Here is a 16,287-nt window from a genome sequence, read left to right on the forward strand (position 1 = left end):
TACAAGGGCATTCACCAGTCTCATCTTGATATTTTGAGAGATAGATCTGTCTTTCCAAACTTTAGTTAGGCGACTCATCGCATTTTTTGCCATACCAATACGTCTCCGAACTTCTGCTTCACAGTTACCATCGTTAGTTATACTAGACCCGAGATAGACAAAGGTGTTTACTATCTGGTATTCCTGTAATATGTTAGTCAGTTGAATAGTGTCAAATCTGTCGACCACCATTATTTTTGTCTTAGCTTTATTGATTTTCAGACCAACTCTATTGCTTTCGTACTCAACTCTTCGCAGAAGATCAAACATTTCTTGCTCATTTGCTGCTATAAGTGTAGTGTCATCAGCAAATCTTAAATTGGAGATTTTCTTACCAGCTACTGTTACTCCACCGGCCCATCCTTCTAAAACCATCCTCATGACATGTTCACCATAAATGTTAAATAAGTCAGGTGACAACACGCATCCTTGTCTAACACCTCTCTCGGTCTTGAATTGGTTTGAGAACTTCTGATCTAGTCGTACTGTCGCTATATTAGACTGGTATAGATTTTTAATAAGTGTCACCAGGTGCATTGGTGCGCCCATTTCTATTAAAATTGACCACAGATTTATCCAGCTTACACAATCAAATGCCTTTTGGTAGTCAACGAAGCATATAATCATAGGTACTTGAAATTCTCTAGACTTTTCAATGAGTTGTCTCAGGTTCAGGATTTGTTCCCTTGTACCTTTACCCTTTACAAACCCCGCTTGTTCCTGAGGTATTTGGTAATGTAGATAGGTTTTTAATCTGTTTTTGATGATATGCAACAAGATTTTACTAGCATGTGTTATTAGTGACAGTGTGCGGTAGTTTTCACATCTGGTAGTAGTTCCTTTTTTGTGTAGTGGGATATAAATTGAGGTACACCAATCAGATGGCCATTTTCCTGAATTCCAAACAGCGACACAGATAGAATGGATGATATGTAATCCTTTGTCACCTAGTAACTGTAGTATTTCACATGGTATTGAATCAATGCCTGGGGATTTATTTCCCTTTAGTGATTTAATTGCATCTTTGACTTCAGCGAGTAAGACAGTAGGTTCTCTAGGGTAGTCAGAAGGCCACTGATTTTCTGCTGATACCTCGTTATTTTTATATAGCTCGCCACAGTAGTTTCGCCATGTTTCCAATATTTCATCAGTATCGGTCTTTAAATTACCTTCCTTATCTATTACAGACCACGTTTGAGGTTTAAACTCTCTGGTAAGGAGTTTGATCTTCTGGAATAAGTCACTCGGTTCATTTCGACAGCCATGTTCCTCTATCTCTCTGCATATTTGAGAGATGTAATCAGCTTTATCTTTGCGGCACTGTTTTCTGATTTCTCTCGATAACGCTCTGTATTCATCGTTTGTTCCGTATCTAGTTTTATGTGCTTTTCTGCGTTGAATCACAGTCCACGTATTATCGGATATCCATGGCTTACGGCCAGTGGAAACCGCTGCCTCACAGTCTTTTGAGCCTCGATTACCTTATCTTTGAGATAGATCCAAGTGCTCTCAGGGTCATTATCTACTTGGTCTAAAGAAAGAGCATCTTCTAGGTTTTGTCGGAAGTCATTGATTTTTGATGGACTTAGAAACATGACTTTTCTCTGGGGTCTTCTTTTGGGGACTTTAAAACGAAGTCGAACGTTCAATACCAAGAGTTGATGATCGCTTCCACAGTCTGCGCCAGGATATGTTTTACAGTTGATGGACGACGATTTCCATCTTGATCTTATTAGGATGTAGTCTATTTGATTCCTTGTTCGTCCATCTGGGCTGCGCCATGTGTATAATCTCCGTGGATGTTGTTGATATAATGTGTTTGTAATTGTAAGATGTTGTTCTACACAGAACTCCACTAGACGGTCACCATTCTCATTTCTCTGTCCTAGTCCATTTTTGCCCAGCACTCCTTCAATATTTTCATTAGATGACCCCACTTTGGCGTTAAAATCTCCTAAAATTATGACGAGTTCACGATTCGGAATAGCGCGAACTGTTTCTTCTAAACAACCATAGAACCTGTTGATGTCTTCTTCTTGTGCAGCTGTTGTAGGAGCGTATACCTGGACAAGGTGTAGGGTATTGGTGGATATTCTCATTTTAAGGGATATTATCCTGTCATCAATAGTATTATATCCAATTACGCAGTCGTTAAGTTTAGAGGGTACAATTGTTGCGACTCCATTTGTACTTTTGTTATCTGGGCCTGAAAAATAGACGACGTTGCCAGCAGTTGTTTTAAAATGCCCTTTTCCTCTCCAGTGAGCTTCTGAGACTCCCAGTACCGAAAGATTGTGGTCTGCCATTTCTTTTTCAATTATGTGTAACTTTCCAGGATTTTGGATCAGTCCCTGGACGTTCCATGTACCAATTCGCTGACATTTTCTTAAATTAAATGAAAATTTGGATTCAGTCGCACAATTTCTGCCAGGTGCCTGATCCCTCACACCTTGGCAGCCGGTAGCAAATTTCACACCATCCGACCCGGAACCGAGATGGCGCCGAGCGTGAGTCGGGTCGCTACACATTCCATCTTCACTTGCCGAAATTGTCATCGTTATGGGAAGAAATTCTCTTGGGAAAATAGTGCAGTGGTTTCCCTTTGCCTTCTGCACCGCTGTATATGTGCCGTTTCTGTGGCTATCATTCTCGCCGCATGGTCAGTTTTGTAACAGCCAGCTGCCACTGTCCAACCTATCACCATGTCTGGCTACCCTCACTTAGTTTAGCCTGCAGACCAATGCAGTTGCCCGGGATGTGGCACGTGGAGCCATAAGTGAGAGTTGAGTGCCTTATGAGGACCAGTTATCAAAAACCATCTCCCGTCTATGACGTTTGATGTGGTCGTTCCAATAAAAGGTGCTACCTCTATAACACACTCATACACACAGGACATTGAAAACATTTCTGGAATGTCCTCAAAAGCCCAAGAACGTCCCAGGAAAGTCCTCTGTCAGCATTTTAAACATTCCCTGAATGTCTTATTGGAACATTCCATGAATGTCTAAGAATGTTCTTTAGACATTCTTAGTATATTTTTGAGACATTCCCTGGATATAGTCTTTCTGTTTTTATATGATTTTTTTGACAGGTTTTGTAGTAAATTCAACTATTTATTTACTACAAAACATGTCAAAATTTACATGTGAAAACAGGAGATGACCCTAAAAATGGTTTTTCGTCTCCTACAAAATTCATGAAAAAGCAGATAGGAGGTATTGTCACATCACCGACGATATACCAGAAGTATATGTGGCCATACCAAATAATACATCCTTGATAAATATAAACATTTTTATTGCACAAAATCTTGTCATATAGTTTTTTCCATAATCATCACTACGATGATGATTCGTTGTATTGAGTTGTACATTACAATTACAATCTGGTCATAACTGACCAATGAGCAATTTTAATTTAACCTAATTTACTACTGTTCCTTAAAATGAAGAGCTTGCCCCATAGCGTCTCTTATCTAATCTAACAAGATCCTGCACTATTCTAACATACACAGGCACACAAGCACTATGCTCTGCTTTTCACTATCACCTATCGCTAAAACTAGTTCAAAAGGCTTTGTCCTCTTCAATCTTCTAGTTTGACAGTAGTATCAAGGAGCTGGATTTCCTCAATATTCTCGTACTTATGAAGTTGTTGCTTATGACTTCCTGCCATCTTTTTAATGATTATATCCAGGTTCCATTCCATATTTGTTTATAAAGTAATAACTGATTATGCATCGACAATGTGGAGTTTCTTCCAACTAGCCAATACACTTTTTATATCTTTCTTTTACCTTTCATAGCCACAAGGCTATACGTTTCCTTCCTGATTTTTTTTGTAGACCACTTTCAGCTGATTCTAAAAAAATTAAAATGAATGGTAATTTTTCTATTCTTTACAATTTAATAATATGCATAACTAATTCGTTTCATAAAGAATAAAGAAACTTGAAAACGAATTTTATAATACTTACATAAGTGTTTAAACAAAAGAGTTCTAGCCATAGCAAAACTAACAGACAGAACAGCAAAAAAAAGCCACTAATTTCCATTTTCTAAATTTTTAGGTTATTATCATGAAATGTGATGACCACGCCACGCCACTACACCCTACATAGATACACGCGCGTCAAATTTGAAAATGAACACAAATTGAATAGTAAATGGCCTCTCTTAAAATATAGGACATTGATAGTATGTTCATAGAATGTCTTGTGATAACATTCCACCAATAATTTACCGAATGTTCCTTGAATATCCAGGACATTCAAACAATAATAGAACTTTGATAGTACATTCCTGGAATGTTTTGTGTTGTTAGGGTTGATATTGGTTAACACTTTCTTACAATTTAAAATTTAAGAATTTTTAAATTTTAGACGTAATAAAAATTTTATGACAGTGATGACAGATGACTTTCGCATGATGGCTGCTTTCGATTTTTAATCGATATTGAATAATTGCTAAATTGGTCAAGTTTTGATTTATGTTATTATATGAATATAATTACAAAATACTACAGAATTTCACTTTTTGGCATACTTAAATTTAATTGACAATGTCGTAAATTTTGTACAATATTTTTAATAATTAAAGTACATAAATTGTAAGTTAACTCAAATGAATAATCGATTACTGCCATCGACCAGTCGACCACTTACATTCAATCTCGATTAATCGTGGCAGGTAAAGTAAAATTCTTCTTTCAGTACAATAAAGTGTTACTTTACTGTCGCAAATGAGGGCAAATGAGTACAATTATGAATGACTTTAGTGAAGGTTGGCGACAAAAGATTACATAACTTTGGCGATATTACATTGCTTTATCGAACTCCTCTCTTAACGAGGATTGATTTATATTTTTTTCTAGTTGCACATCATGATGGATGGTGACGTTGTCATATATGTATATTATGACAGCAGAGGGCAAGAGAGTATTAAAAACAGTATTTTTTGAGGTACCAAATGGTAAAAGATCAAAAGGATGGAAGAATAATGTTGAATTAGATTTGTCTAGGACTGGGGTATAAAATGTGAAATTGGTGCAGAAGATCGTAGAAAAATGCAGGGAGATAGTGGATGTGACAGACTCACCCCAGATTGTTAGGCTATATACATAAATGAAGGTATAAATTTACATCTTTCATTCTATGTACCAGTTTACAATATTCTAAACGAGATTGTTATATTTGAGAAAATATATTTTTCTTCTGCAACTCTTCCAAATTCTTCTTCTTTAAGTGCCGTCTTCTAATCGGAGGTTTCTCCAAATTAATTATGTACAAATATATTATGAATAAGAATTACGTACAAATTATATTTTTGCCTATTTTTTCAGACATGTAAGATCAAAATAATTGTCTCACCTGTAGGCCAACTTTTTATAGTATTTGTTCATGAATATATCTAATCATTAATGTCCTAATCATCAATGTTGTAACATTTGTACCACACAATTAAAAATTTTATGTCCTGTAACACTTGTTATTTATAGCCTGTGGTTTTAACACCGATTAAACTAAAATTCTTAGATGACAGTTCTGAAAGTGCCAGTTTTTTATTATTAATGATTTTCCTTTTAACATAAACCGGCAAAAATATTTTTACGAAATGATATTAATAAAGATTTACTTTGATGTGACTTTCTCACAGATATAAAAAAATGTTTGAATAATAGGGATGGTCTTAAACACTTTTTGATTGTTAACAACCTGTTGAAATAAAAGCTAAATCGTCGTGTTATTGGATATTTTTATGTAGGAATGTCCTTTTTTAGATTGTGAAAAAGTTATAAATCTTAAAAATTGTTATTCTTTCCTTTTGATGTTTTGAAAAAATAACAAACATTAAAAATAAAAAAAGCACAAAAAAGAATAATATTTTGCTGTTATTTTCGTTGATAATTATGTACAAGTGTGAATGATCGTCATATAGAATCATATATTCCCCAAGAGATACATTTACATAAGTGTTATTTTATTTTCACTTATGTCTAAAAAATTGCTTTCCTGCTACTATTTCGTAATTCTTCTTCTTGAATCTCACTTCAATTCTCATTTTGACTTCTTCGACTGATAATTCAGGGAAATTCAGCAGAAGAAGTTCAGTAGGAAGAACAAGAAATACCCGGATGAAAAATCGGCGTGAATGGTTCAACACAACTAATATCCATCTATTTAGATCTTCGCTCTCGAGGGTACAACCTATCTTCCTACCTACCAACCTACCAGTGGCGGCTCGTCAGAGGAGGCAAGGGAGGCTTAGCCTCCCCATAAATTTTTTTACACACGCTACACTGTTTTGTTTATCCTGACTCGCGAAAAACAACAAGCACTCTCACTATTATACAACGTGTATTATCACCAAATATCCATACGCACGGAGCATTGTAGGCAGGACCCTGGGTTATCCCGAGATGCATGAACGGAGCCGAGAAGCCGGCCAGCCTCCGTTGCTAATGCTTCGCGCGGCGCAGCAAGCGTTTAAGGAGACACGGTCTCCTAACAGCGGCATCTAGGCTACGGGTGCCATCAAACGCTGCCCGGAAATTTACCAACGGAGCCTAACTAGCTTCTCGGCTCCGTTGCCGTTGCGTGCATCTCGGGACAACGAATTTTAGGGTCCTGACTAAAAATAATGAAAAAACTAAAAGTGCGAATTTTGTTATGACATTTGGTATTTGGGGTTAGAAAAATATTTGCAACAACTTGTTCAAATAACTTTTTCCGATATTTGTAACGCAAAGCAAAATATCGGTAATTTATCATGATTTTGTATTCTCAGTATCTTATAAAATGTGAACCTTCAACCTGTATGGACTGCAAAACTTCAAATCTGTATTTATTTTGATATGCATATTCCGGTTGTGATGTTGACGGAACTAATTATTGAAATGAATGTAACAAAACGAACGGTAAATATTTTATTTATTTTGGGAACAGAAGGTATTGCGCTTGGTTTCGGAGAAGGGCCGACGATTGGTGTGTGTATCGTTTACCAGCTGTGTCGTGACTAAAAAGAAAACCACAACGATAATCTGTTGATGTTTCTTCCCTCTGACCAGATGACAATAACTCATTTAGGTCTGGCGTATACTTTGCAGTTTTAAGAAAACGTCCTTGAATGCATTAGTGAGTTGTTGACACAATTGTCTGATATAGTACTTAATTTATGAGGGTTGAGTTTGTTAAACCGCACAAACGAAAAACAGATGGTTAAGGATACATTCCGTTTTTATTTACATGTGAATTTTGAATGACTAACGTCGTTTCGTGTTTGAGAAAAAATAAATAAAAATTAAGAAACAATAAAATTAGCAGAAATAGTAATTATAGCCTAATGCTATATGCATATCTACTTACAAAGATGTAATTGTTAACAAATAAACGACACAAACTTTGATATTAAATTTTTACAATTAAAATAATTATTTTTAAAATGATATGATATTATGAAATTATGAATTATGATGATATGAAATGTAAATAAAAAATTGTCAAATAATGGGGTCTTACATTACATTTTTTGGCGCATTTTTTTGCTAGTGCAAATTTGTCTAGATATTTTAGAGTTAGGTATAGCCTCCCCTATTGTAAAAATCACGAGCCGCCACTGCAACCTACCTACTTGTACCTACTAATAGCTTTGATGATTGCCAACCTTCGGAACGAAGGCGGAACTTAGAAGAAAGAAGTCTAAAATTTGAGCACTAAACTTGGAAGTTTTAAAGTATTTTGTATATCATGATCTTTGTTTTCATTGTTAGACTATTGTGTCTGGTGTTTGATATATTTACCTCTTCGGATAAAAATCCAGAAGGTATTATTAATCTTCTTTTTCTGTAATGATTGTCAGTTTTTCAATGTGCCTCCACTAAGTTGTCATTCCATCGTTTTCGAGATCTTCTCAATGATCGTCTTCCTATTGGGGAACCGTCTCTGGCCTTTTTTACTAGATACTATATTTGTTGTCATTCGGTCTATATAATCGTTTCTATCGGCCAATCGTTAATCGTTTCAATCGGCCAATGAAAATAATATACATGAAGTGGTCATCAAAATTGGAGAGATTACCGTAGTTAACATATACAAACCTCCAGCCACTACATGGAACCCAGAAGTGCTAAAGACTCATCCATATCCTACTATATACATCGGCGACTTCAACAGCCACCACGAAATGTGGAAGTACACCACAAATGATGAAAATGGGGAGGCACTAGTAGAATTCTCCGAAGAGCAAAACACATATCTAGTTTTTGATGCCAAAGACAGAGGAACATTTAAATCAGCTGCATGGAGAAAATAATTTAACACAGACCTATGTTTTGTCTCAAAAGATACCAATGACAGACCACTAACAACTGCGAGAAGTGTCCTTGCAGACTTCCCACATACTCAACACCGACCTGTGCTTATCACCATCGGAATATCAATTCCAATAATTAGATCATATCCTCGACCCAGGTGAAATCTTGGAAAAGCAAATTGGGAGAAGTTCTCTGAACAACTAGACCGGACCTTGAGCTGGGTCCCTCCAACCAGCAAAAATTACGAGAGGTTTGTGGGTGAAGTAATAAGCGCTGCCAAGGAAACCATCCCTAGGGGGTATCGCAAAGAATATGTGCCCGGATGGACTGAAACATGTGAAGACTTATACGCGAAGTTTCTCGAAAGTGGTAACCGAGAAATAGCCGACGAGCTTTTACACAACATCGATACAGCTAGACGCCAAAAATGGATAAAGACTGTCGAAAACCTTGACTTCAAAAAATCAAGCCGGCAGGCATGGTTCCTGTTGCGGAAAATTGAAGGAGCTAAACAGCTGGAATCCAGAGAAGTTAAAATGTCTCCTAACAAGGTTGCCTCCCATATAGTATCTCTATCCAGAGCTCCATGAGATCGAACACATACTACCAACGTGCAGACTTAAGGGCATTAAAACAAATGAACAGAACGAACTCCGAATATTCAGCAAGAATACTTATTTCTGAAATCACACATGCGCTGAAAGAAATGAAATCAAGTAAAGCACCTGGGTTTGATGGTATCCATCCTGAGTTCTTGATACACAGTGGTGCATACACGAAACAGTGGCTTGCAATTTGCAATGTTCTTTAGTGATATACTTCAGTCAGGTAACATTCCTTTCTCACTTAAGCGAACAAAGATAATTGCAATTCCGAAACCGGGCAAACCAAACGATAAGCCAGAAAACTACCGCCCCATAGCTCTACACAGCATGGTATATAAACTATTAGAAAAACTTCTACTCAACAAAATTAGACACAGAATACTAGAAAATGTCCCCATTGAACAAGCTGGCTTCCGCCCTCATCGAAGCTGTACGGACCAAGTGCTGTCATTAACAACTTTTATAGAAGCTAGTTTTCAAAAGAAACAAAAGACAGCAACAGTATTTATAGATCTAACAGCAGCATATGATACTGTTTGGAGACAGGGATTATTATATAAACTGACCCGTATTATCCCCTGCAGAAAGATAATTAACCTCATTGACAACATGCTCTCAAACAGAGCTTTTCAGGTTATAATGGGAAAGGAGACGAGTAGACAGATGAAATTTAACAATGGCCTTCCACAGGGTTCTGTTCTTGCCTCTTTATTTTTTAGCCTCTATATTGCTGACATGCTAGAAACCAAATCTCGAAAGTTTGGATATGCTGACGACTGGACCCTTGCAACAAGACACCAAACTTTAGAAACTACAGAGATCATTCTCACGAATTACTTATCCATCCTCAGCGAATACCTTAAGAAATGGAGACTACAACCAAGTACTACAAAAACTGAAGTATCAGCTTTTCATCTCAACAACAAACTGGCAAACAGAGAATTGCGAGTGTATTTTAATAACAAGCTGTTGAAACACAATAAATACCCGAAATACCTTGGGGTTACTCTAGACAGAACGCTCACATTCAGAGAACGCCTGACGAAAACATCAGCAAAATTGAAAACACGCAACAATATAATACAGAAACTCTGCGGCACTACATGGGGGTCCACAGCATCACCTTTAAGATCCTCTACTCTTGGCCTGATATATCCGGTGACAGAATACTGTGCACCAGTGTGGCTAAATAGCAGGCACACCCACCTGGTCGACTCCCAACTAAACCGTGCTATGCGTATGATAACAGACACAATTAAGCCCTCCCCTACAATGTGGCTACCTACCCTTAGTAATATAGCACCACCCAACCTACGCCGCGAACATGCATTGGTTAAAGGATATATGAAAATAATGGACAGTCGCCAGCTTCTAGTCCACAACGACATCCCCGATATTCTTGGAAACCGTCTCCGATCCAGGTTACCCCCTCTACAATCTGCTTAAGAGCTGCAGCAATCCAACTTTGACTTAAATACCCGATGGAGAGAAGATTGGGAAAGTAAGACAGATCCGCATTACCATAGTCTACCGGACATCATAGGATAACCTAGCGAATTTGAACGTCCCCGTAAGATTTGAGCAGCCGTTAATCGAATTCAAACAAACTGTGGAAGATGCGCCGACTCCCTCTACAGATGGGGTAAACTTCCCTCGCCTTCTTGTGACTGCGGCGCTGCAAGACAGACGAACAGTCACATTGTAATGGCAATCGAAGGGTCAATCGAATATGTAAAAAAACTGGACATCTGTTTGTGATGCATTGTATAATGCATAAATCTTAATATATGCTGTGATGTACTTAATCATACGCTAAACAAAATCGTTTCATTCTTCATTATTTTCTTAACCAGTCCTTGACGTTTCCCATCTTCCATCTCCGAGCTCTGTCCCATAATCTCCTACCATCGATTTTTTAAGGGTTTTCATCTCTATTGCTTCTAGCATTCTTTTTGTATGATACTATACTGTATTATACAGTGAGTACGTAAAGGTTGGTATAAATTCATTTTCTCGAGAATGGACTATTTTCAAAAAAAATCCCGAGACAGGTCGATTTTTATTTTTAAATTACGACTTTCTGGCATCTATATCATACTAGTGACGTCACCCATTTGTGCGTGATGACGTCATCGATGATTTTTTTAAATGAGAATAGGTGTCATGTGATAGCTCATTTGAAAGGTAATTCAATTCTCTATGCAATAATATAAACCTTAACATAATTATTTACACAGGGTGCCGAAAAAAAATGTTTTTGGATTAAATTTTTTGGCATAAAAAGAAGAATCTGTGCAATTTAATTAATTCAAAATACATTTTACTGCTCTCAAAAATCAGAAAAAAATGTTGAAAAATAATCATTGTTTTTCGCTTAAATTAATGTTCAAACTTTCAAAAGGCAGATGGGTGGCTGCTTTAATATTGAATTTAAGCAAAAAACAATATTTATTTGTCAAATAAATATTTTTTACTGGTTTCTGATAGCAGTAAAATGTAATTTGAACTAAATAAATTACACAGATTTTTCTTTTTATATCAATAAATTTAATTCGAAAAAATTTTTTTGGACAGCCTGTATAAATAATTATATTAATGTATATACTACTGAGTAGAGAATTGTATTGCCTTTCAAATGAGCTATCACATGACCCCTATTCTCATTTAAAAAAATCATCAATGACGTCATCAAGCCCAAATGAGTGACGTCACTAATATGATATATATGCCAAAAAGTCGCAATTTAAAAATAAAAATTGACCTGTTTCGGGATTTTTTTCAAAATCGTCTATTATCGAGAAAATTAATTTATTCCAACCTTTACGTGCTCACTGTATAATAACTGAAAATGAAACTCTGTATATTCCTATTGATTTCCTTAAGTTACACTTTTGTTAACACACGTTTATATAAAAAAAATCCACAAGGAGAAGAAAATGTTTTTCTGTAGTTGGCTGTATACCATCAATCACAAAACTGAACAAAGTCCTTTGTAAAAGGTATAACATTTTATTAAACCACGTTTATATTATGTCCACAAGCACCAAAAATGTAGCAAAATTGTCAATAAATTTTGGAGATTCAATAAAAATTATCAAAAAGTCATGATAGCTTCGTAAATATGTGAAAACTAACTAGGAAAATGATAAATACCAAGGTATAAATTATTCTCCTTTAACTAATGGCACTTGGTGACTAGACCAGAGAGCCCTTACTGATAGAATGGCAAACAGAATTGGAGGCACAGAGAGACATGGCACAATGGACCAGAAAACTAATAGTGGAGTCACTGAAGGTTTTCACCTCCGATTTCGTTGAACCTTCATCGATTTTCATGAAAATTGGTGAGTAGTTAGAAGATACTTCAAGGAACAAAGGTGACATGATCCCAACTTGCGCTTTTACACTGGGGGTGGATGCCACCCCTTCTCGGGGGTGAAATTTTTTTTATTAAAAATAATACCAGAAATCGATAGAGGGGCAACTTCTAAGCAAAATTTGTTATATAAAGTTATTAACATAAATCAATACTTCTTGAGTTATTAAATATCAAAGATTTTATTTTTTCTTAAAAAAAATGCAGGTTTTAAAGCTGCTTTTCACGTATTAGACAAAAACCATAAGCTTTTGTAAAAAAGTTATTATTACCAAAATTAAAGATAATAAAAAACTTAATACAATCCCCACTTAAAAAACTAAACTAATTTTATTTCAAAGAAAGTTATGGGTAATTGAATGTATATTTTTTTCGACGAGTGCTCAAATCTAAGTATTTAAGCTTACATAACGGGAAAACTATGCATTTTATGGAATATACTTGTTAAGCACTTGTCAAAGTACTTCGGAATATCTATCAAATGAGCTCCAGTAGAAGTTAATTGCGTCAAAATTAAGCAAGTTATAATGAAAATAAGAGAACCCTTTCGATTTTTTTAGGAAAAAGTGAAAAATAAAACATACGCCATTTCCACAAAAATTAAAATTTATAGTAATCCTCACAAGAATTTCTTTAGGTTAACATTGTTAATGATTTCAACAATTTTGACCGGTTTAGAATGCATATTTTTGAAAAAAGATATAATTTAAAAAAATCAGAATTTTTAACATTATCATACTTTTCATTTTCTTTTGATAATAACTCCAAAAATACTCAATATACGTAAAAGATGATATATAAATAAATTTTAGTTTTTATTGTTCCAAATACTTTACTCATTTTACTATTTCCGTAGAGTAAAAAATAACCGAGATAGAAACGTTTAAAATTTCAATTTTGCTGCAAGAACCATGTAACCGGGGCAATTTAACCTTTTATTTTTAAAAAAGTAAGAGATCTAAAGACTAAATTCGACGTTTTTTAAAAGCTATTGGAGTCAATTTTTAATTAATTTTTAGGTAAACCTGATAACGTAAAAATTAACGGAGTTATTTACAAAAAACAATAACATTTCTTGAAAAAATTTTAAAAGAAAAATTTTGAAAAATTTTTGGGGCATAAATTTTAATGCTATCAACTTGTTCGAGGGCTTATTTGATAGATATTTCTAAGAACTTTGACAAATGTTTAATAAGTTTATGTTATAAAATCATCATTTTCCCGGTATTTAAGCTTGAATACTTAGATTTGGGTACTCGGCGAAAGAAATATACATTCAATTACCTATAACTCTTTTTTAGTTAACAGTGAAAGGTTTTTCTAGTAAGGAGTTTATTTGACTTTTTATTAGTCTCAATTTTGATAATAATAACTTTTTTGTAAAAACTTATGGTTTTTGAGTTATTTATGAAAAATCGGTTAAAAACATGCATTTTTCTCACGAAAAATTAAAATCCTTGATCTTTAATAACTCAAAAAGTTTTGATTTATTTTGATAACATTATATAACAAATTTTGCTTAGAATTTGTCCCTCTATCGAATTGTGGGGTTAATTTTAATAAAATAATTTTCACCCCCGAGGAGGGGTGGCATCCACCACCAGGGTAGAAGCGCAAGTTGGCACCATGTCACCTTTGTTCCTTGAGATATCCTCTAGCCACTCACCAATTTTCATGCAAATCGATGGAGGTTCAACGAAATCGGAGGTAATAGCTCATATCCACCTTCAGTGACTGCACTATGATACCCAACGTGATAGAGTGGTATAAATGTAAGATCAAGCGAGTAAATTTTTATTTTACGCAGTTTCTGACCGGACATGGATTTTTCAGGTCTTTCATATATCGTATTCGAAAAACCAAAGATGACAATTTTATAACTTAAATGCGTTTGCTTCAGAACAGCATAGAATGCAGTCAAAACTAGGAGAGATATAACCTGGCAACTTGATACTTGTCGCTTTGGAAAGCAGAGAGAATTTTGAATTCCTCATAGACCAAATTACAAACATCAATGAAAGTAAAGTCCATGATAGAGAAAGATATTGAGACAGAACGAGAAAGTTCTGGATCAATCCATTTTTTTGCTGATTATAGGTTGATATTACTGATAAGTATTGATATTTTTGGAGCCACCCCTTTTTTCTTAGCTCCACATGCTCATCACAGATACGAATAACATTTAAACTCCATTGTTATTTTTCATATATTTCTTTCCCTGGTTCCTTACCGCTCCTAGGTAAGAACCGACAACTTCGACCACCAATATAGGCTGCGTAAGGCGCTCCGAAGTTTCGTCGAAGTGAACACGTACGGGGGTGTCTTGACGAACATGGAAAGTTTTAGTTGGTAGAGGCAGGCAGTACCGGCGCTAGGGTATGAAGCGCCCGCCTGCAAAACTAGCATAGGCTCCCTTCGGTTTCTTTAAAATTAATATTTTATATCGCAGCAGCGGAAAAATCTCATTTTGGCGCCCCCAAACAGGGGCGTCCGCCTGCAGTGCATCCCTTGCAGGCCCGTTATCGCCGGCCCTGGAGGCAGGGTAACAGGAAGGCATCCGTTTGCAAGATCTCCCTACCCTAGGAGAAGATGGACTCGGATGTTTTCCTCTACTCTTAATCCAACACACGCTTATCTGTGTTTAGAACATTTCCACCAACATAAAAAAGCTTTAATCAGGTCAGTTAGTTCTTCTTCCATTTTAATTGTGTTGTTCTGGTAGATATTTTCAATCGTTTTGGTTATTTCTACAGAATACAGAAGACATACAGAGATATGATAAGAAAATGTTACTAAAAACCATGTACATATTATTTCTATTAATTTCTCTCTTAGATATCTCTCTCGTTCTAACTGATAGGGTAACACTCGTTTTTATATTCCAACAAGCACCAAAAATGTAGCAAAATTGTCAATATAATTTTGGAGATTAAAAAAATTCTCACAAAGTGATGATAGCCTCGTAAGTATGTAAAAAGTATCTAGGAAAAGTATCAATACCAAGATATTAATCATTCTCTTTTAACTAATGGCATTAATGACACTTGGTGACTAGATAATATGCAAGAGGTATGCTGTATAAATTATTTATGTAAATTTCAATGTTAATATTCTTTACAACTTCATATTAAGTTACGTACGCTTCTATTATCTAAATGTGTTTCTCTAGACAGAGATTTGTTTTGCGTCATTTCTATTTCGGCTATCTAATAAGGAGATAAAGATTTTAAAGGTGATCTATGGTAATTGTCATGTTTCCTGAGATCGTTTTTTTTATTTAGTGACAGTAATGTTGAAAAATATTTTCTAGTTCAGCACGAATTTTAACTATTCGTTACTTCATACTATTATACACATTAAATTTGACATATTAACATACGTGCATAAAAATCGGCCCACTTAAAAATTTGGTCATTTTTGATGTCTCATAATTCCTAAATCTGTTGGCCGATTTAAGTGATTTTTTGAACATGTTATAGCCTGATTCTTTAACAATATCACTGTAGTAATATTCTTGCTACACATGTAAATTTTCATTTTATATCGAGTGTACCAATCAAACTGTGTTTTTTTCTCAAAGTTCGCATCACCCTGTGGAATATTCTAGCATTATTCATACGTGTAATAAAACCGATCATAATACCCGTAGGCACGCTAATGGTGAATATAAAATTCTTAATTTTATGTCAAAAAATCCGTAACAACCTTCTCTTAAAACCTACCAAATTTCATTTACATATCTCAACTGGTTTTAAAGCAATAAATAAATCGTGAGTTTGTAAGAAAAAATTCAACATCCCGTATCTTGGAAACGAAACATTTACGGACATACGTTTATAAAGCCAACTGTCTTTATTTTTTCATGCAGAATTACCCCTTAAAGTTTGCCGCACTTATTTGAAAACACCGTGTATTGATGAAGAACATGTCCAGTTGTTAAAGTACCTAACTTTTTTA

This window comes from Diabrotica virgifera, chromosome 6 (genome assembly GCF_917563875.1).
Source record: "Diabrotica virgifera virgifera chromosome 6, PGI_DIABVI_V3a".
In the NCBI taxonomy this organism is placed as follows: Eukaryota; Metazoa; Arthropoda; class Insecta; order Coleoptera; family Chrysomelidae; genus Diabrotica; species Diabrotica virgifera.